At 40.7% G+C, this 24008-nt stretch overlaps 1 protein-coding gene across 2 annotated transcripts in view; it reads left to right on the plus strand.

Annotated features, from left to right (window-relative positions):
• The window catches only part of Tnr (tenascin R), a 427384-nt gene that overhangs the window by 212923 nt on the left and 190453 nt on the right, over nucleotides 1–24008 (plus strand). For both annotated transcript variants that reach the window (XM_003474657.5, XM_063240217.1), the window contains exon 2: nucleotides 3644–3744. The gene's annotated coding sequence lies outside the window, so the exon portion shown is untranslated. The remainder of the gene's footprint in view (nucleotides 1–3643; nucleotides 3745–24008) is intronic.

Below are 24008 nucleotides of genomic sequence, written 5' to 3' on the forward strand. Positions count from 1 at the left end.
GTCCACTTTGTATGCTTTAATTTTGTAACGTGAAGAACTATTTCTAAGATGACAGTATGTAATTTATCAACTAGTGATTTCTTAGTGGTTTTTAAAAATTCTGTATTATTTCGACCATTTTTTGTTTTGCTTTTTTCTCTTTAAATAACATTTTTTAAAAAAGAAAAGAAAATGCTGAGCATGGAAGAGAGCAAACATGAGTCAGTGAGGGGGTTGGAGGATGCACAGGAGATGTCTGTTTGCCAGAGCTGCTGGACAGTCAGATACGCATGCTCTCGTGTGTCCCTCACGATGCCAGTGCCCTCTCCCTCAAATCCCGCTGGCCGTGTGCAGACTGAATGCATTTGGCAGCATCAGCCCTGTACCTGCTATTTATCTGAGCCAGGGCTTCGTTTCTGGAACTTGCTATTGCAGGAATACATGCCTGTGTTGTGACATTCCAGCTTCAACTTCTGTCATAATAATCCTTCTCCTGGCCCACAGTTCTATGAAAATCAGCCCTAAGATAAGACTGTTGTGATATTTTAACTTGCTAATCAAATTAAGTGGATCTTCTACTGAGATAATACGTGTTCTATCACAAAGGCCAGGGTATTGGGTTCATGATAAGCTTCATTCTAACAGAGACTTCAGGAAAATCAGCACACAGGTGCTCAAATTCAATTCGGCCACCTCTCAGCCCAGTTTGAGACCTAGTTTTTAAAAAGTAGTTTAAAGGCAAAGACTGCAAGACTGGAATGCAGAGGTCGGTGTTCTGGTTCTAATCCTCTGAATAATTCTGCCTCCTCCATGCCTGAGTCCAGATGAGACCTCCCCTCCTGCGTTTCACTTGCCATTTCTATGAACAGGAACTCTCTGAGGGCTGAGGCTGTGTGCTCTTCTTCACAGCCTACTGCTTGGTGTGGGCACTGCCACTGACCAAAGAAGTAAATAAGCTCATGTGCGCACATTCACACTTGTCTGCATGTGGGTGGGGAAGTGTGAAAGGGAGCATAGAAGGGCCTGTTCCACGCTGTCAGTGTGAGGGTTGAGGATAATGTAGACGGTACAGAGAAGGACCGGAGGTGGGGAAAGCCAGGCAACAGGAAAAAGATGTTTTGAAAAGGCCTAGCTGCGTGATATGATCTTCTAATAGAAGTATGTGTGTGCACGTACAGATAAATTAGGGAGAAATGGCGATGTGTGTACATAAAGGCAAAGCAAGTTACAGACTATTTCAGTTAAGAGCTACAAACAAAACATCCCGTATATCTTTTATATTGCATAATTAGGTTTAAATGGGCAAAAGGGAGGGTGTGTGTTGTGGGATTGTTGGTTGCTGATGACTCACAGTTGAGCTCCTCTGCAGCTATTGCCCTCAGATAAAAGGAGCTTTTTTACCCAAAATTGTGCCCACCTCCTTCTTATGGGCAGCTGACATGAAAAGAATGGCCTATATAAGGTCCAAAGACTGTACCCTTTCTCAGGGTACAGCTCAGGTCAGCTCAATGTACCTCCTAGTTGGTTTTTCTTCCTGCAGTCCCACAGATGTGATAACACAAGCACAAGCCCAAGGAAACTTCTAGATGCATATCCAGTCTCCATCTGTTTTTTGAGACACTGTGATTGGGTAAGGGATATATACCAATCTATTAAAATGTTACCTAAGGGACAAAGAGGGGGAGAAGTGATTAGCTTTTTCTGCAGGCATCTTCATATTGATTCTCTTATTACTGTATCACCTTTCCAATGTTAAGAACATTAAATGAAAACATTTTAAACCATAATAAACATATATTAGTTGAATGAGTTGATAAATGAATGTGTCTATGCCTTGTTGGAGAAATTGATAAATGCTATGTTGGAAGGTATTCAGTGTTTAATGGACTCAACTGTAGGATATTTTGCCAACACTTTTCATAAGTTTTAACTTAGTTGATTCAAAAGAGATTGGACCAGCTTTCTAAGGATCAAAGTCACCTTCACAGATAGGATGAGAAAAAGGGAAATAGGAGGAAGACAAAATGAGGGGGAAGGAGAAATTGTCTAATGTCAGAGCTCTGTCTTCAAAATAAGCTGAAAAGTTTGTGCAATTGCTACCCAAATTACAGTGCCCAAAGAACTTATGCTTATTTTCATTCAGCAAACAGACTAGAATTGGAAGAGGAAGGTGCTAGGTATCTTTGTGTTCTCCAATACCTCTCTATCTCAGGCACCAGCAAAGCATTGGACCATTCTTTCTTTAGTGACACAGCCTCAGAGTCCTTGACGACCCCACTCTGCAGGAAGCCTGTTGACATACTGGAGGATCCACCAGACACAGAGTCTATGTGTCCTTCCAGAACTGAATGACCTTTACCCTTCCTCCAATTCTGAAGTCCCATGAGCTCCTCCATTCATTCCAGAAAACTTAAATAAATGATCAATTCCATACTTAAGCTAAATGCTTTCTACTTTCTCTCTGAGACTCTAATCAAGTTTTGCAAACGCATCTTCTCTAGATGCTTTTAAGTGAGATCCTTGAGGCTTAGCAAAGTTCGTGAGAAGGAAGCCCTTGACAGCATAATTATAAAACTACCAACTATGTTGACAGGTATTAGCAATCAGGGAAAGGCTTGGTCTGAGTTCTGCATAGGACCCCTGATTAAAAAGACTGATGGGTAAGCTTGTTCAGAAGCTTCCCACTTGTAATTCATAGATACTCTCCTGCTTCTTGCAGTGATTCTAACCTGAGAGAATTGTTTTTCTTGTTTACTTGCTTGTTTTCTTTTTCTTTCTTTCTTTCTTTCTTTCTTTCTTTCTTTCTTTCTTCCTTCCTTCCTTCCTTCCTTCCTTTCTTCCTTTCTTCTTTCTTTCTTTTTCTTTCCCTTCCTTCCTTCCCTTCTTTCTTCTTCCTTCCATTCTGTCTCTGTTTCTGTCTCTGACTGTCTCTCTCTGTGTCTCTGTCTCTGTCTCTCTCTGTTTCTCTCTCTCTCTGTCTCTGTCTATCTCTGTCTCTGTCTCTCTCTCTCTCTCTCTCTCTCTCTCTCTCTCTCTCTCTCTCTCTCTCTCTCTCTGTCCTGTGCTGTCATTGTGCTTTGGACAAGAATAGAAACAGAGAATGGGGCAAAGATTCTGACTGCAAGGAGAGTCCAGAGAGTCCTTGAAAGTCAGGACTGAAAGAAACATACTTAAAAAGGCTTATGATTAATGGGTGACTTTTGTGACATAAGACTAATCAACATGCTGAGGATATTAAGGAGATAAAAAGGGGATCTGGTTTGGGGAGAAAGGTATTGGCTGGGAAGAAGCTTCCTGGAGAAATGCAAAACATTTGTCATAATCAGATCATCTAAGTATGCACTACAGTCATTTTCAAAAAGCCTCAATTTGTTGAATAAAACACATTCTTGGATTTATAATCATTCTAAAGAATTTCTACCTTAAATACTTACCATGTTATTGAAAAACTATGAAAATTAGTTTTTAAAATTAGTGAAACAAATTAAACTCTAAAGTGAAAAAGTAACTTAAAAAGCACCAGTTGTCTTTGTTTTAGGAATCTTAGATGATACAACCCCAACTTGATTTAAAGAAAAATGAAGTGTTTAGAATAGAAACAGACACTGAAGTTCCTTATTTTGAAACCATAACCATATTTCTACCCGACTTCTTTCTGTTTCAGGAATTTATATCGTCCTTACGGTACAGAGAACAGATATCTTTTGGAGTTAGGCTTAAAGAAAGCGTGGTCAAGAGAATACATCAGAAACACCATCACAAAAGGTACTGTTTGCTGCGAACCTTTTATGATTTACCATACCAAAGTCCAGCTTCAGTCTCTCACTAGTAACTGTATTTCCCAGGGCTCTGATCCTTTGTCTCTGAAACAACTGCCTGGAAGGAATAGTCTCACCTAAAATGAGGTGGCCAATCGCATCTGTTCTTCTGGGCTCTATTTGGTCTATGAAAACAATGGAGAAATAGAATTCTAATGTTTTTGATGTCTCATAAACTATTTCTCAAATGCATTTCATGAGACAGTTGGTAATAAACGTGTGTTACTGTGCTCTGTTTCCCCAAGAGTCTAGACTTGCTTCCCAGCCCACCCGTGCTTGCACTGAGCCTGCTTGAATCAGTGCTAAATTATTCACCACCCTGACTCTAAAATTTCTAGACTTCCAAAACCCCTAATAAAGTATTATGAAAAAATATCCATCTCTTTATCTCTATCCATAACTATTTATATGGCTGGAGGAAAAACCTGTCGTTTTATTTCTTTTAATTTAAAAGCTTTCCTAATTCCTTTTTCCTGCCACATATATATGTCTAAAGAATTTTCAGGCTGAAATAATAACCTCTAAAAAATGGTCCACAAGAGAAGACTCTGAGGATTCACAGAGTTGACAGGCACAATGAATATTTTGCCGCCTTAATAACTTTCATGGCCCTCAAACCTGCTTCACTGGAGTAGGAACTTTTCAAACAGGCATGGCCCTTTTGTATTGTACAAAACAATGATAATGTACTCAGCAGCCTTCTCTCTCTATTTGTTTATACAGCTGTTAAAATTTGTTTGGGAAAAACTCATTTCTTCCTGAGATTTATCATGTACTCAGTACTCATCGTGGTATTCTAGAGACATAAGACGAGTATTTTCTGAAGCTTGTGTGTAAATCAGCCCATAATATCCTCAGCAACATCTTACCTCACTTGGAGACACTTGACATTTGAAACATTTCAATATTCAAAATTGCAAGAGACATGATCACATGAAGCTGGCTGTCAGCCACCCGTATGAGAGGGTAAATTGATTAATTTGATGCTTCTAGGCCACCAGCTTGTTGAGATCAAGTTCTTTACAACCAAATAGAACTGGAGCAGGCAGCCCAGCAATTTGAGGGACCTGTCAGAAAAAGCATCCCCGGAGATGTATCAGTATGGAGATATTTTCATATTTGACAAACTATTTGCAATGGAGTATTAAACTCTTCACCCAATGAAATTTCTCCAATAAAACTCTTGATAATATACTGCCTTCTTAGGAAAGTTTCAATGTAAATAGGTGATTTAGGGTGCTGTCACTCTTTTCTGGTAATATGTTAAAGAAATAGTTAAAGAATATTGTTGCTGTGGTTACTTTTCCTTCATTGCTGGGACAAAATACCCAACACCCAAAACAAAGGAAGAAAAGGTTTATTTAGCTCACTGTTTGTGGAGGTTTCAGTCCACAATCAGCTGGCTCCAAGGCAGGATGACATAGTACTGGGACACACTTCAAGACAGCAGCCAGCAAAAGCAGCCAGAGCAGAAGGGAAGATGTAGCACTCACAAAATTTCTGTGCCCTCCTTTTGCACAGGATAAGGATATTTACAAAGCAAGGATCCTGACTTCCTGCTGAGACTCTGTTAAACTTCTCAAGTTGACACAATGTATCAACCATAACAATTGGTTAAATGTAGGATGAGTAATTAATGTGACAGGATATCTATGTATTTTCATCCACTTCTGCTATCTGAGGCCTTTGGTGGAGGGCTTGGAAACATGAAAGAGGGGGCCAAGGTGTTTGATTGAGACCCTGTGTGGGGAGGGGCTGCTGAGAAATGATGTGTGGCAGCAGGGAAGGGAAGGACAACTGAGGACAAGTCTAACCATTACATCTGGAGATGGATTCACTCCAGGAAACAGCACTTTGCTCTTGGTTTTGCCTTTGGAAATCAGCTCACAAGCTAAGGCAAGAATGCTCGGGAACAAGATGAGCTTGCCATTAAAAGGATGGTCAGGATTGGGGTGGGGAAGGATTATGACCCAAGACCTCACCAGTGTGTGCACACTAGGGTCACAGTCCATGATAGTATAAAGCTGACAGAAGTCCCTGAGCCCAGGGAAAGGCAAACAAAGGTAAATGGAAAGGACTGACCTTAGGTAGCTAACAGCTGCCACGGGGCCCAGGCAGGTCGGGGCTGAGGGGTCCAGCTGGCTCCTCAGCTTGACACGCAGTGCTCAGAGATAGTCTTTGGAAGCACCAGCTGTTCTGCCTATTAAGTTTGGAAGCCACCCGCTGGCACAGAGGCCATCTACCTTTCCCTGCTGGGCCTTGTTCCACATGTGATCATCTTCATAGGCGATTACTACCTGTCCAGATTGATGTTCTGGGTCGTGCTCGCACTTACAAACTACTTCTCACTAACATGGCCTGGTGTCGTAATTGCAGAAGCTATCAGTCAGGAAGGCAGGAAGGTGTCTCACAGCTCTACGGCAATTCAAACCAAGGTGCTTTATCAGGCGAGTCTGAACTACCTGGTTCAGCTTGCTTCTTCTATCTTACCTTCAATCCCCATGCATTTGCAAGCAGCTTACTTTAAGAGCTGATTAGATGAACCTTAATAACATTAGAACTTAAATGGTCCCAGATAGGCTTTCAGCTTCTTGCCAAATTGAGATAAATGTGATATTTGGGGAACTGAGCTCCCAGCTTTGTGGCTGCTCTGGTCTGTGCATGGCTCTGCAGCACTCCATTTTCTCCTGTAGCTTTTTTGCAACATAAAATTGGGTTTGTGTGCATCTTTCAGGTCTTTTTCATGTCTCAGAATCTATGATTGCATGTGTAAATGAATCTCTATGATCATGCGTTTTCAAAGAAAGTTAATCTGGGGACAAAAGGCACCAGACAGAATTCTTTTTCAATTATGATAAAACTCTTTTTGCCTCCACACCTTCTGGGAACTTTCCTTCAGGCTAGGCAACAACTTTCACTGGGAAACTATTATTTGGTTATTTAATTCAATGTTAATTTTGTTAATACCACACTTTGACCAAGAATCATACAAACTAGTCAGAAATGTGGTTGTCTTATTGCACAAAGATGTTCAGCACCTTCTGTAACTTCTGTGAGTGGATTCATGTTCCAGAGGAGCAAACTCATCCATCAAGAAAATAGGTATAGCCTTCTGGTTTAATACCTGTCTGTGAAGTTTAGAAAAAGGTAAAAACAGAACAAGAAAAATAAAACCAACAGTAAATATAAAAAATTGTTCCATGTTGGTATAAAAGTATTCTCATAAACAAACAAAAAGGAATTTTTTTCTCTTACTGTCTTGCCTCTTCTAAACCAGATGCCTAGGTATACCCAGAATCTCTGGAAACTCTTGAAAATAAGGTTTGCTTTTCTGATTGTGGGTGGTCATTCAAGAAGTGTCGTTGAACCTAAGTTTTTGAAAGCCTTTCCAAAGCTCAACAAATGTAGCCACTCTTTCAGCTTTTCAGAAGTTAAACCTTAAGCTTAACCCTTGCGTTTGGGTTTGCATTTGGGTGGGAAAATACCACCTGCTCAGTTTTCCTGACTGGCCGCTAAGAGCCCGGGGGTGCCACCTAGGAGATGAGAAAGCTGGAGTGTGGGTAAGGCTAGGGGAAAACTCCTCTTGCTCTGACCCAGGGAATCCAGAGCTCATGGCAGCCTCTGGGGACCACTGAGGGATTTTGAAAGATTTTAAACTGTGGCTGGAAACAGAAACCACAATCGAATGTGTGCAGCTTTTTGGGCTGCCTGATAAAACTGAGACTGTGGAAGCTCAACAAAATATAGCTATAGAATCGCAGTGTATAACTATCCAAAGCTCCCATCGGTCAGGGCTCATATGACTATTCCATATGGAAGGGAAAAAAGAACATCAGAGATATTGGCAGAGCCTTCAGGCTTAGCCCTGCACTCTAAGGAAAGTAAGCATTCCATCCTGCTATGACAGGCTTTCATAATGAGCGTGTCATCTAAGAGGTCATTGCTCATGATGGTATGTTTTAAATACTGTACTTGTGTTTTCTTTCAGTATCTTGTGATTTACGTGTAAAAAAGAAATTAAAGGTGCTGAGTGTCTCAGCTAGAACTTTCCTGCAATATTTTCTCTTCTTTCTAAGCTTGGGGACATATAGAAAGAGCCTTTCTACCCTGCATAATGGTACATGCCTGCAATCCCAGCACACTGAGAGGATGAGATAGAAGGATCACAAGTTAAGAGTACAGCCCGGGCAATCTTAGCACTTAGACCCTATCTCAAAGTTTAAAAACAAAATTGTGATCAGAGCACAAGCCCTGCATTCAATTGCTTGGAAGACACATACAGACACGCATAACTCCCCACCCCACACTCACAACACACACACACACACACACACACACACACACACACACACACACACACATTCACACACACACACACAAAGCCTTAGTAATTTCGCCCTGCTCTCCTCTGAATGCTTCTACACCTTAACTTGCTTTCATCTTGCCTTGTTACAGGGAAAGCATGCCCCCTGTTTGCCAAAGGCTACCTTTGCTGACCTCTCTGTGCCTGCCTTATCCATCCCTTTCTAGAGCTTGATCCATTTATTGGTCCTTTCCACTGATTCTTTCTTCATTTGTGTTTTCTCTCAGTTTCTTCTGCTTGTAGATGAGTCCTATAACCATTAAAACAAACCAACAGGCAAACAACTAAGGCTTGATTTCCTCTCTATCACCTCCTCTTCTTCTGAATTATGTGGAAAATATTCTATTTCACTTCTCATAGTAATTTACCTTTTAATCCTATGGAAAATAGAATGGTTTTCCCACCTATGTGACGAGTTCAATACAATTTAGGAAACATGCTTTGAACACATGCTATGTGCCAAGTCTAGTCTGGATCCTGACCATAAGCAGAATACACTCTTACAAGGAAAGCAGGCATGCCCAGCCCCTGCTCCAAATGACAAAGCAGGGCAGTGTATGGAGAGACGGAATGAAGTTCTATGAAGAGGCAGGATGTGGACTGTCAGCTCTGCTCTGAAAGAAGATTGCAGCGGGCAAGTTTTATAAGAGTTTGCAAATGAGGACTCCAAGAAAGGGAAAAGAAGAGGAGAGAAGAGGAGTCAGTCTGGGTATTAAGGAAGAACATGGGCAAAGTCACTGAGGTCACGGGCCCAGGCAACATGGTAGCATGTGAGTAGTGGGGAGAGAGGCAGGTTGAGACCAGAGACTGGCTCAGACAGTATATATGAGACCTTGAGAAACATTAAGTCCTTCTTGCAGACTAGGGGAACACAGTGGGTCAGCGCCTCAGAGCTGGGGAGTGTCACACTGAGAAGGTGATGTAGGAGATGTAGGACAAGCAGCAGTGACAGAGGGGATTAGGGAAGAAGCTGCTCCGAGTCCAGAGTAGAGGTGAAGTGTTCCTGAACCAAACAGCAGCACTGGGGATGGAGAAAAGGGGCTCCTGCCCTGACCCCCTCCATCCTCCAGGACTCCACTCAAATACCTGCTCTCTCTTTTGTGCTCCAAACCCTCAGAACGCTTAATATGCTTTTCTTACTGTGCTTATTCAACTTGCATTACAGTCATTTGCATACTTCTTTAATGTTCCCTATCACATTGTATCTTTGTTTCCCCTTTCTCAAATCACAATACCTGGCTCATCATAGCAGCTGAAGAAAAGGTGATTTAGTTGAATTGAATTTTCAAGAGCTCTAAACCATGAATAATTGAGGAATCAGCCATGTATAAGTATTCATCATTTACATAATTGTGTAAACAAGCTGATAAAAAATTTTTATTTTTCCCCATTATTTTTATGATCCCAGAATGCCCTGCTATCTTCACAATTCTCAGGGTATCAGGGAAATAGTAAATAAGTATTTTCTAATAGGCACAAGTGCTTAGTTCTCACCTCCCCAGGCAAGAGAAGCAGTGAAAGGGAGTGAACAGATGATTGCATTGATTGAACATGAAAGCCATGTACAAATATTAAAAAATATGCTGTCTGAAGAGATGGAGAATTGCAGTGTACACTTGATGGGACCAGGAACAGAGCCTCAAAGGTCAGTGCACAGATACAAATTGATTAAGCTAAGTACTTACTGAAATTGCTTCCCAACATACAGATGAGAATTGATCATAAGGAGAACCTGTATTTGTTGTAGAAAAAAACTCATGTAAAATTACCCTTGAGTATGTCATCAAAGCAAATTTAAATTGTCCAGATTTTTCTCTAAATGGAAATATCTACAATGTAGTTAGCAAATATGTTGTAAAGAGTTAACCAGCTCTTACAGTTGGGTGATTGAGTTTCTTTATGTGAAGGTTATTGTCCCCAAATAGCTTCTCTATTGTGGCATCCTTTTGTAGCACTGAAGTTAATCTCTCTCTGTCTGTCTCTCTCTCTCCCTGAACCAATGACTCTGAGTGACTGCGAGTCAGCTCTGTCTAGCGTGGCACCCCCACTGTCACTCAAACACAATCCCTAGCTTGGAGTGATCTGGAGCCAGAAATCCCCTAAGCCCTGACTGTGTCTAGCATGCTTAAGCAACAGCTGTGAGCACCACTGGCCTGTGGCATTTTAGGCTGCGGAGGAGAACAGAGGAAGTAGAGTGAGGAGGATAAAAGGAAAAGCAAGACTGATAAGAGGGAAAAGAAAGGAAGGGTAGGAGGTACAGTTATCAAATCTTTATGGGGAAATTTTTACGCGAAAGGTAAAGATTTGTACCTCAGGCCACATGAAAGAGCTACATATCCTGCCTCCCGCTTTCAAGGAGCTTAAGATTTAGTCAAGAAGGCAGTTGCCTTACTCCAGAAAACAAACAAAACAGCAGTGCATGACAGTATGACCAACTACTTTGTCCCTGACTGTATTAGTGCACCGAAAACCAAATAGGGCCAGAGTCACAAAGTCAGAGAACAGGACTGAAGGGAACTTCATGGGAGAGATCACGGCAGAGAGTTGGGCCTGGAAAGCAGAGGTGATGTGTACCAGGAAGGCCCAGTGCACAAGGCACGTGAACTATGAAACAAAGGAAGATCAAAAGGAGGAGAAGATAAAAAAGAACTCAGAAAAGGGGAAAGGTGGCCATGAAAGTGATGGAGGGCAGCTACCGCAGCTGCCTCTCATCTCCCTGGACACCTGTGCCACCCCAGGGCTTCCCTGGCCACAGTGCAACACTTTGGAGGCAGGAAATATGTATGAGGTCCCCATTTTTGCAGTTGGACTCAGGCCATTTGTTTCTGTTGTCTCTATAGTGAAACAGGGAAGCATTCTTCCCCATGTTTGAGAGGAATTCAGTTTACATTGAAAAACCTGCACCTTTCAGGTTGCTCTCCTTTTAGATAAGCTTTTATTTCTAATTGACATGTAGCAAATGCATGCATTTATAGATGTGGAGTGACATTTCAATGCATGCATAGTGTACAATGATCAGAAGAAGGTAATTGGCATATCTATCATCTCCTACATTTATCATTTCATTGTTGGGAGCATTCAAAATCCTCTCCATTGTCTATTTTGAAATACTTAATTAATCATTTTCAACCATCATTACCCTACTGTGCTACAGACCATTTGAAGTCATTTCTCCCTTCTAACTGTATTCTTGTACCCATTTGCGTCCCTCTCTCCATCTCTCCTTCCCCCACACTTTTCCCAGGCTCTAGTACCCACTCTTCTGCTCTCTACTTCCATGAGATCAATCCTTTTAGCTTCTCTACAGAAGACAGAACATGTGCTCTTTGAATTTCTATGCCTCACTTATTTTACTTAAGGTAATCAGGTTGATTTTTGACAACTAAGATTTGCACTGAAAAGTTGCAGACGTTCCGAAACCAATGAAATGGCTTCATTAGCTGAAGGTTCCAGGACCCTCTGAAGGAGACAGAGACGGACAAACCAAGAAAGCTATACAAAGGCTTTTTAAGGATGCTCTATACAAAGCAAAATACTACTAACAAAATGTATCTTGATTGGCACAGTGAAATCTCTCTACTCTAAAAATTCCTATCCTCATCCCAATTGCACCCCAATCTAAATTTTAAGGGAAACAAACAAATAAATGCAATGGTTCTGCCAAGTTGTCTGAAATTCTAGTGCTTGAGATACATTCTTGTCAAAGTGTTGTTTCTACCAGAATTCTACATGACAGGTGTCTCCTCAACCACCTGCTTATCCACACTAGAATGCTAAGTATTACAGTGAGTTTTTTTTTTTTCCAAATTCCACTGGAGAAAGAAAGTCCAGAGGAAAGGCAGAGAAATAATGATAGGAAGAGAAGGAATAATAATTTTAGAATAGAGCACTCTTCCTGGAAATTGCATTGTGAGTAATTAGCATAAGCGGTGAGTGGTTAGGTGAAGTAGTAGAAGGAGAGACAGAAAGTAATTTGAAAGAGAGAAAGAGAGACAAGCAGAAAGTCACTGAGGAGTAAAGCTACAATATAACGTTGCCTCCTGTATAGCATGGCTGGGAACAGCCCTATCTCATTTCATGGCTCTGACTTTCGCGTCAAACACATTCAAGGGTCACCTGAGAAAGCCTCAGCACTATTTGAAAGAACAAAACAGAAAGAAGATTGGAGAAAGGTGAGGTTGTTTGTAAGGCTTCACCAGGTTGAATACATGTGTATGTAGGAAGGTCAAGTTCAGTCTTGGCAAAAACCTCAGAAAGTTTTCATTAGGTGCAGGGAAGAAAACGCCTAGAGATCACGCCCACTGTAGGACAGCTGTGGCTCTGGGCCAGGAGAGCGCTGCACTTCCCTGCCGAGTCTGCAGAGAACAATAAAGCCAGGAAATGATTTAAGATTGTAATGATGAGAACTCTGCAAGAACCTGATAGTCTGACACTGGAATCACAGACTGATCAAGAGTTCGATCTAGGACTTTAGAGATCATTTTGGTCCAGAGCAAAATATGCCCCAAGAAGTTAGGATTCACGGGGTGTTCTCTATATGCTAAATATTGTTTCTATTACTTTACATGCGTTGACTCCATACTCTTCTAAAGCACTCGTAATAGGAGGAACTGTTATTATCACCACTTTGCAGGAAAGAAAATTAATGTACAAGAAAGCTAAATAATTTGTTTGAGGTCCAACAAATTAGAACATGGCAGTGCTTGAATTCGAACCCAGGTTTTGAGTTCAGAGCTCTCTCATCTGAGCAATGGCTTGAATGATTTGTGCAAGATCACATAGCCAGAATGCAATGAGGAAACAAAGTGGTCTTTTGTCATTTGAATTTCATCTCACACAGGCTACAGTAAGAATACCACTTGTGCAATGATGAATACTTGCTAGGAAAGAGAGGCTGCAGATCTGGTGGCAAAGATGCCCTGAATCCTTGGAGCTGGGGGCTGCTCTGGGTGGGGCCAAAGGTGCTGTGGTAGAGAAGCCTAACTCTTAATCAAGGAGCAGTAATGAAATTTAATGGAGTCACTACAACTAAAACATGACAATTATTGAGACAATGATTCTGGCATGGAAGAATAGCTGTGTCTCCCCTGGAAGAAGAGGAGGAGCTACCTAATAAAATGATAAAGAGTACATTGATGATATTTTGATAGCATTCAATGCAAAAGCAATAGACTGTGAGTGTAAAGATAAAGGAAGGGTAGTGATGCGTCCAGCCTTTCAATCAACCACATTGTCTGAATGCTAACTTCGTCCAAATGCTAAATGCTCATGGAAAAAAATGAGATCTAGTCCACCATGAGTTTGACATTTAATGGCTGAAACAAGGCAATCCTAAGCAACTTCCTCTCCCCTAAAAGCCACACTGGAATATCAGATATGCCAGTGTGGATAGCCAGGTATTGAACTGCTTTGAAAAAGACACTGGTACTTAGAATTCTTGGACTTAGGCAACTGTTAACAGAGGATTTGGTGTATGGGGGGTGTTTAAGGTGAGGATTATTACTGTCTGGCTGTTACAGAAAAAGAAATGAGGATAGGATGCAGGGGTAGGTTGTAAATAAGGCTAACAATGGCAATACTGAAATTTCTGTGGAAAGTGGAAGAACTTTTGTAGTTAACGTGATCACAGGTGATTTGATGAAGGGAGAGAAGGGACTTCTAACATTAAAGGAAATGTTGCAGTACATGGCTAGTGTATAATGGGGATGCCTGTAGCTTTGTATAAGGTGGCCAGGGTCCTGCATTGTAGAGAGGTGGATAAAGACATCAAAATTGTTATGGGAGCAATTATGATTGTAACTGAGGTGATAATAAAGCTAATGTACCTGTAATTGAAAAGCCGGTGGCTGTAAAGGAGAAGGTGAGGGCCACTGAAATGAAGAGGGGGTGATATGGGAGGTAATGGCATCCATGTGAGAGGTAATGGAGTTATAATGTAGATGATACTAAAGGTAATGGAGTTATAACAAGATGATGGCCGCAGAGTGTGTGGGGGGCATGGGGATGCTCATTTTAATGGAAGCGAGAGAGGCTACATGACACAGGTAAGAATGGTATGCAGAGCGTTCATCATCACAACAACTGGAGTTGTGGGTAACCAAGAAAATAGTGAACAGCTACACCCAAAGTTCATTACCGCAGAAGTTCTAATGGACCCCAGAATAAGATAATGATGTTAATGGAAAAGCTGATGATTGCCATGAAAATCAAAAGCAGTACGATGGTATTTAAAATTCCAGTGGGAAAAACCAGGAGAGGAATGGAGATTGAGAGTAGACCCATAAGGACACGTTCGTAAATCTTGTGGCTCAGGAAGCTGAGAAATGTTCTCTATGCAGCATGTAGAATTTTGGCTTTATGCAGCTGCTCTTGCTTGTACAAGACATTCATGGTGCATGAAGCTAGGCCAGGATAAACAGACCTAACTGGAGCAAAAGTCTGCGCTTACAATGTAAATCTTATCCTTAAATTAGCTGCAAAAACACACTAACTCATTTATGGTACTTCTGTGAGAAGATGCACAAGTGGAACATGCGTGGAAAATTTGTGAGTTTCCATAGAAAAATAAGTGAGTAAAGGGGATATCCATCTGTCTACCTATCCATCTATCTATCTATCTATCTATCTATCTATCTATCCTCTATCTATCCACGCACTTACATACAATTGATGTGCCTTCTGTGCAAGAAAGCTGATTCTTCAGGGCTTACTGCTTCGCTCTTGAGTCCTTTGGTGGGGAAGAGTATCTTTTACTGATCTGTAGTGTTGGTATTTTAGAAGGATCCCAGGGAACGGGCATGCACAAGAGGCCCCATATTATTGGTGTTCCACACTGAGCAGCCTGCGAATATGAACAGAGATAGACCATCTACAAACAGAGAGAAGAATCCTGGAAATGTAGTTAGGGCAGAGTTTATAGTGGATCAGAGACAGTCAAACAAGATTTATCATCTGTACAAGGAAGTATAAGGAGACACAGATGTTCTGCATCTTTGGAACCTAAATGTTAACTCTCAAACCAATTGTATCAAAACCACTGGGGAAGACTTACAAAAACTTGGATTCATAAGTCACATCTCATGAAGAATGTGATTTCATTGATTAAAAGGAGAACCTGTGTATCTTTATTTTTAAAAGTATATGTATTTTTTAAAGTTTTCATGGAAATTTTCCATTAAATGTCAATCTACAGTGATACCTCAGTTGTTAAATGGCTCCAAACTCACACTTTCCACTCCTGGAACAGCAAAATTATGCAAAGTTTTCTTGGTGTTCATAAATAGGCTTGATAATCAAACTGAAAGTCTGATTTGAAAATACCTGTGAGTCGTGTGCCACAACTCTCTGGGAACACCAAGGTGATACTTCAATCTAAGCACCACTCTCGCCCAGACAACACATGTGACTATGTTCAAATATTCATCACTGTGCTTTTTTTTAGACTTTATTTCCATAAAATATTGTAGCCATGGCTCCAAAGAAAGTTAATGGTACCATCAGTAAAGCTAAGGGGAAAACTGAGACCCACAATAGAGTTAAAGAAAGAAATCATCGCAAATTTTGTTAAAATCCTGGAAAAATAAACTTGTAAGTGCAGTTTTCAGGGCTTAGAACCTATTATTTGGGTTTCCATTATTTCTTATGGGAAAAATATGGTTGGTTCTCAGACTTTTTGGTGTTCAAACACAAATTTGAGAAAAATTGAGTTCAACAACGGCAGTATCACTATATATCCCTTATATAGAGAAGATTAGGAAAGAAAGGTAAGAAAAGCATATTCTGTAGAAAGAGGCCAAATCAAATTTTGGAGTAATCTGTCCTAACAGTTGGATTCAATTATCCTGTACTTGCCTACCACTACACTTGCACATGGGGTGTTCTACCTCTAGTGAAGTCAGACAAAAGATTTAGGCTGTCTTCCAGAAAGAGACTCCAGAATTCCAAGTGGCAAATGTCAGCACTGCTTTTTCTAAAATAGAAGGATGAAAGAGTATAGAAACTGAAATATACGTAGGGAGAGTAGAGGAGGGCATGGTAGGAAGGAGAAGAAAGGAAAATGCCAAGAAATAGACACTAAGTAATTCTAGTTATGGGAATGGAGGTGAAGGGCTGGCATCCCCCATTCTGTATTTTCGAGTGTCTCCCTCCCAGTCTTTATATGTATGTTTTTCAGGGCTCTTCAGGACTCAGAAGTTTCAAAATCATGGAAATATTCAATTTGTGTTTTGGGAAGTACAAATTTATGATACATCAATTGTGTATATCTTAACAAAATTAGAAAATGTATATAATTGCTAAACCATGCATTATAAATAAGATGTATTATTTTCAACTGCTAAATGAAATGATCAAATAGTAGCCCATGCCCTTATCTTTCTTTTTTCTCCAGCATCAACCCTTAAAGAGATCATTGACTCTTAAAGAGATCAGAAAAGTTCTAGTGTCATGTCATCACAGTCATGTCAAAAGAAAAGCTGAGGTCTTGATGGCACTTAGTTTGCCTAGATCTCCCTCAGGGAGATGAAAACCCAAAAATTGATCCCGAGTGTCCAGAGGAAGCAGTGAAGTTCAAGTTCTACTTTATCCACTCATGACTAAAATAAGCGATCATAGCCAGGGTGTTTTCAGGGATTTCATGAACATGGTCACTTTGCCTCTCTCCTTGGTTACCACTCTCCTGAGCTATGCTGTCATCTGTTAGCTGCTAATCATCCATTAACCTTCTGGGTACCCTATGGAAGCCAGGACCTCACCTTCGTCTGTGAGGGTGGTTCACTGGGTCTCCCTTTAATAAAATTACAACTTCAGGAAACAAACCATTTATATCAAATACAACCCCATGGCTTCCTCTTATGTTAATCATTTCAGGCAGGTGTTATTAGGTAATTCAATCACTGGGCTACAGAAAGCTGCCACTGAATTAATGAGGAATGAACTCGAATTCTGAATAAGAGATTTTCTGAATAAATGGTTCTGAATAAAAACACAGGAGCCAAGCCTGTAATCACAACAGATGTCAATAATATGAAATTGCACATTAAATGCAGTCCTAGAGTCCTTCTATTCTCAGCCCACAAACTCTTGGATCCAGAAGAAGATGTTGCAACCACCACCAGTGGGAGTCTACATTCACCTCTTTTCTATTATTTTCTAATGTATTTGTCAGTTAAGCCTAATCAATTTTGGAGTCCTTATTCCAGTTTAGAATGCATTTTAATTTATCCCTAAATGGAATTTTTCCTTACAAAAGTCCCTATGTCTGTAGCCCTGTAATGCTGAAATTATTTTAGGTTTACTGTTTGCATCTTCGCCCCACCATGAAGCTTTCCTCATAGCCAACAGGGCAATCATTCCAAAACTCAGATGTGACCACACAACATCCCCGCAGAAAACTCTCTGGCCATCTTCACTGTCCTTGCTATCTTAGCAAGTCATACACGGCAATTTGGGACCATGTTTCTGCTGGCTTTTCTGACCTCTTATTAGTCCTTTGTAGAAACTCACCCTGTATTCAGCCACACTCAATCTGAATATTCTGTGCTCTTTCATAGCACCTTGCTCTTCCTCCTACTACAATGCCCATTCCAACAGCTAATTCCCATCTGTGAAGTTCATCACACACATTGTGGCCTGCTTTGATCTTCTCTGACGCCTGTTACTAAGCATTGTTTCTCTATGTTTCCTTTGGGCTTGAGAGCAGAGGCCAGTTATTGAACAAAGCATGCAATACTGTAACACCTGAAGCAAGTCTTTCTCCAGCCAGACTGACGTCTCCTTGAGAGTAGGACTACACAGCATTTAACCATGTATTTTCAATGCTGAGCATATGGTAGATGCCTAATACATATTTGATGAATGAATGAGCCAATGATGGAATAAATGAAATCATGCCTGAATAAATGAGTGAACCCAATGGCATGAGTTATGCTAATTCAGGCAGCCACATTTCCATTATCCAACTCTGGGCAGAAACAACTGGAGCTTCTTTTCATAATCTGAAATTCAATCAGTGAAGATTTGGCCAGAATGAGTGGGTTTCCCAACAGCTAGTAATCCACCATCACTTCATTCTCCCACTCTTTAGTGAGTATATATTAAACTAACAGGATGGGTAGGATGTTTTTTGTGGTAAGAAAACACTACTAGCACAAAAGATTTGGTGACCCAAGCCTCCTACCTTGGGTCTGAGCTGCCAGTTCCAGATGAAGGCTCCCCACTCAGTACACTACATTTGGTTTCACAGACTGTGGTCGGTTGGCATTTGTCATGCTGTGCTTCATCAGAGATTTAATCAGGTTTGAGTTTTTAACAATGTGCTCGTCATACTCACTTAACTTAAAATCAAGCCTGTTCAGGCGTTAGTTAGTCCTATTCACTCAGTTTGGTAGTTTGGCATTTAAAACTTTAGAATTTGTCGTCAGGAAATCCTGTATATCTTTACTAACCATCCTATTATTCCTAACCCTTTTGAGCTGGTCCCTTAGTTGAAATATTCCAGATACAAAGATTATAAATGCTTTCAAGGAAGTCTCTGTGTATTATTTTCCTATTGATACCATAACAATTGACTACATTATTGGTGGATGAAAAGAATACAAATTTATTTTCTTAAATCTCTGTATGTGGCAAGGTGGGCATGGATCTAAATGAAGGTGTCTGCAAGGCTGCATTCTGGAGATTTTAGAAGACTGTTTCCTGTGTTTGTCAGCATCTGCAGCTTCCCCCATTGCTTGGTTCACAACCCCTTGCTCCAAGTTCAAAGTCAACAGTGATTGATGGGGCCTTTCTCACATGGCATCATTCTGACCTTCTCTTCTCCTCCTTCTACATGGAAATCCTTATGTGACTACACCAGGATTACCTTGGTAATCAAGGATAATCCCCCTATTGTAAAAGAAGACAATTAGCAACCTTAATTACCCCTTGGCACATAAGGTAGTATACTTGCAGATTCAAGGCATTAAGGCCTGAATGTCTTTGGATGGCCATAATTTTGTAGAGCCCTTTTACATAGTTCTAGTGGGTCTAGAGTGGACCTTCCACTAGTAGTATCAGAATCAACTGGAAGATCTTTTTTAAAAATGCAGACCCTCAAGCTTCATGCTAGACCTTCAGATTCAGAATCTGCATATTTACAGATTCCCATGGGATTAATAATATGCCCAGCAAGTTAGATTAGATCTGCTCCAGAGGGTCTCTGAAGGGACTGAGGAAAGACTTTAGATTCTGGGGCTGAACAAAGGTCTTATCTGGAAATGAGCCATAATGGAATGATCACGGAAGAGCTTAATATACAGCACCCTTCCTTGCTGTCTGGTTTCAGAACTAATGGCAGTGTAAGACAAAGAAGTGGTCCAGATGGGGACCAAGATTCCAACTTGGTAGACTATTTAACAAGGTGACCTTTACCCGCAACTCTAACATTGAAGCTCCTGGTGAGGAGGGCTTCTTCCCTCCAGGCAAGGCTGCTCTCCGCTGGGGAGCATCTTCCCACCACAGCCCCCTGCAGGAAGGGCAGAGCCTGAATGGAAGATTCTCTAGCATTGAGAGTGCCTGTGCTTCACAAGCCCGAATAGGTGACTAAATCCAATGGCTTTATCCTCTCTGACTTCGGGGCTGAGGTCCCAAAAAGAAGGAAGAGAAGACATCCAGGGTACACATGCTTGTTTTAGCCTTCCAAACTCTGCGGCCAGACAGGTCACCAATAACTAAGGGGATAGATGGGAGACAGGAGAGTCACAGCCTTCGGAGCTCCCTCCACATGGAAGAAAGCATCAACAGGGGGAATAAGCAACACTTCTATCACAGAGAAATGGTGAGGAAAGTGGTGCAGTGCATGTGGTAGCAGTTGGTAAGAGTGCACGAACAAGGATTATTATTGTGTGCCCCCACAGGTCTAAAATATGACCCATTAGAATCTCTTAATATTTGTGACACAATATGGTTTCCTTGATTCCACTCTCAGGGATTCAGATTCAGTTGGTATAAGATATGTCCTATTATTTTAGAAGACAGAAGATGTAGGGACGTGTATTTCTAAAATAAAACATTTTCATGATAAATATGACATTCTGCAGCATCCAAGTGAGTAAAAGGCTAATTTCTTGGCCCCTCTGGTCAGTTAGCAGGCTTTACTAAATGAGAAACAGTGGATATTAGCCAAGACTATTGCAATGCAAGTAACAGAAACTAGCTTGCCTAAAAGAGGGGATGTGTTGCAGGACCTGTGGGTTTCTTATACAGTAAAGGGCAAATGCATCCATAGGGAAGACATTGGGGGCTGGAATACTTCTTATAACCTACTCTCTCCCCTTTCCTAGTCCTACTTCTTTCAATGGCCAAGCTGTCTTCTGTGTTGTCATGTGTGTGGGAGACAGAAGGTGGAATCTGCATAACTGCTAAAAGTGACATGTCCATAGACACTGCAGACAAATTAACAGCACTCTTATAATCTCCTTTCTAAATCCCTAGGACAGAGAATCTGATTGGCCAAGTCACATCAGCTCTCCCCACCAAGTTTAGAAGCTCTATGCCTATGCACTAACCATCCCTATACCATCCCTCCATATTTGTTTTAATATGCAATAATTATAAGTATTTATGGAGTCCATTGTCATAATTCTGTGCACATATACAACAGCAATGATCAAATCAAAGTAATTAACATATCCTTCCCCCTAAACATTTATTTTCTTTGTGTTGGGGGCCTTCAAACTCCTCTATTCCACCTCTTTGTAAACTACACACTGAATTATTATAAACTAGTCACCTTACTGTGCTGTGGAACACTAGACCTAATTCTTTCCATCTCTGTTTTGGCATCTGTTATCCATCCTCCTTCCTCCTAACCTCTGCTGACCTCCAGTCGACTTCCTTCTTCTAAGAGGTCAACATTGGTTGCTTGCGTGCTCATCCTGTAGTTGTAGCACCTGCTCGGTGCACAGGTGTGGCTACCCCTGTGTGTTTGTTTACTCAGGAATGAATGAACCACATCAGTTCCTCATGTTTAATGAGCAGTCAACACATAACAGGAGACAAGGCCAAGAAAGAATCCCACAATTTACAGTTGCCATGCCTTTCTGAGAGGAGAGTCCCTGGCCACCTCACTAGAGATAATGGGAAGGAAAGGAGAACTCCCAGAGATGTAGCTGTGCGAGATCAGGCCCGGGAGGTAGGTCATGTGTGACCTTACAGCTCACAAATTAAGTTGTCCTTCAGGCTTCCTTCTGTCCCTTATCTCAGTCTCCTCAGTCTCCTTGCCTCTCACTATGAGTCGTGCTTAAGGCACTGGAGCCAGGAGTGTTACTGCTCAGAGGCGCCAACTGGCAACCATCCCAAGTCATCCCAGGGAAAGGGGTACACAGATCTTTTATGAATGTTTATTATAACTGCAGTAAAATGTAACATTGGACTTCACAACCTATCATTCTAGTGTAAAATCAATACCACAGGGCTCAAATATCTTTATCATGACAATGTTTTATTCTAAAGATGTATTTTCTTACATTTCTAAATTCTAAAATAATAAAAATTAAATATCTTTGGCATGACAGTTGCCTGACACAAATGAAAACACAATTTAATGAAATGGTGTATTCTGAATTTAAACTGAAGCAAATATTTGACATGCTTTATTTAAATTAATTTGCTGTGCATGCTCTGCTGTTTTGATAGCAGGCAAGCTTTGTTTTATTATTTGTTTATAGCACTAGGCTCTGCGACTTGCTGGTAAGAAACAGAATGAGAGGGATGCAGGGAGACCAGATTCCGAGGGTCCCACAGGCCTGCACACTGGTTACACTGGCAGCAAAAATTGGCAGCCTTTGGGCAGGAAGTTGTTTAACAAAATTCCTAAGACAAATTTTGCAGGCAAGAGTGGGATATTCACCTCCACACTGGTAGCCTTTTCTGCAATGTAAAATCTAGTTTATCTGAAAACAGTCTCAATGTCCATTATTTATAAATTCTCAACTGAACAATTTTTTATGTGTTGTAAAAAAAGTCTTCCTAAACCTTCTAGAAAAAGAAAATGATCTGCCAATCCTGAGATGCTATTAGAGACCTCCGTATTTACCCTTGGGGGAAATATTCCAAGACCCTCGGTGGTTGCTGAAATCACAGATGGTAGTAAACCCAACGTATATACTGCATTATGATTTCTCCTATATATCTTCAGAATTTCACATATTACAGATATAGCCTGTCCTTCCATGTTGTAGGCTCCTGTACCTCCTTTATAGCGGTCACTTTCAGGCCATTGGTAAGCAAATAAGGGTTACTTGAACACAGACAGATATTACAGTTGAACTGATAACCAAGATGGTAAATAAGTGACTAACGGGTGGGTAACATATGCAGCATGGATACTCTGAACTCACGTTCTGGACTTGTTAGAGCTGGACAGATATTCTCACAGTACTCAAAATGGTACATGATAAGAGTTAAATTATTTATTTCTGAAATTTTCCACTTAATATTTTTTAGATCTAAATTGACCATGGGCAGCTGAGATAAAAACCAAAGCCCTAGATAAGAGGTGACTACTATCACTTCAGAGAAAAACTGAAACACAGATGTTAATTTACTATCCAGCTTTTAAAGGAAAAGTGTGCCAACCTCTGGATTTGTACAACCAATTTGACATGAAATAAGCCAGATTTTTTTTATTTGAAATTTCTGAATTTCATGGTTTGGATTTGGAGTGTTCCATAATGGCACATATGTTAAAGGCTTGGTCTGAAGACTGTGATACTATTCAGGGGAGGTAGGCCATTGATAGGAAGTATTCCATCATTGAAAGTACACCCTCCAAGGGGACTGTGGAACTGACCACTTCGTTTATCCCTCTTTTCCTACCCAGTTATAAGAGGATCAGTTTCTATACCACATGCCCCTACTGTGATGTGCTGTCTTGACTCTGGCTCAAAAACAATGAAACCAGTCATGGGCTGGAACCTCCCAAAACTGAGACAAAATACATTTATTTTCTTTATAAATTGATTATCTCAGATATTTCTCATAGTGACAGCAAGCTAACAAACAGATAATCCAATGTCTTCCTTTTACAGCTTCCTAAATCAGTAATTTATTTATCTAAGAGCTTTCCAACAGCTCATAGTTAGAGGTAATGTGTGTGATTACAGTTATTGCTTGTTTTATGCCACCACTAACCAAGAACAATGACATCTCTTCTGGAATAGGGCCTGAAACAGCAATGAGGGTTCTTGTGATTGCTGTGACAAGGACATGACCACCACAGGGTAGAGGTTGAGCTGGTTAAGGCCATGATGAAAAATAATATGTCACTTTCACACATGGATGGTAACTTTTTGTGTCTTGTTATTTTTTTAATTTATTTTTTTGCTGTTGGGCATAGGCAAGTCTTCACAACTAAGATTAGGAACATTTAAAAGATGTACTTTATAGACAAAGAATTTTAACTTAGGAGAGGAAAAGCTAAATACATCGTTAAAAGGAATTTCACACTATAATGCTAATATTAACCATTTAGAACATTTTAGTTTCATGCACAGAGTGGGGAAGGAATTTAGAAAGCCAGGCTTGATGGGTCTTGGACTAGAGCACTATGTATTTACTGATGTATCTGTTCCTCACTGGTCAGCAAAGTTGAGATGTAGCCCTTTCCAACTAATATCAGAGGGTGTGAATTGCTATTTTCTTAGGTTTTCTGTGTAGCCAAGCCAGGGAGCTAACTGGAAAAGATCCCTTTTAAAAACCCATCTTCAGTGCTGGTATTTTCACAACACTGGGGTTAATTATCAGAGGGGAGGCATTTTGGAAGTGACATAAAACACACACACACACACACACACACACACACACACACA

The sequence above is a fragment of the Cavia porcellus genome, unplaced genomic scaffold, assembly GCF_034190915.1.
Source record: "Cavia porcellus strain 051 isolate PalLab524CR breed Dunkin Hartley unplaced genomic scaffold, mCavPor4.1 scaffold_29, whole genome shotgun sequence".
NCBI classification, from domain to species: domain Eukaryota; kingdom Metazoa; phylum Chordata; class Mammalia; order Rodentia; family Caviidae; genus Cavia; species Cavia porcellus.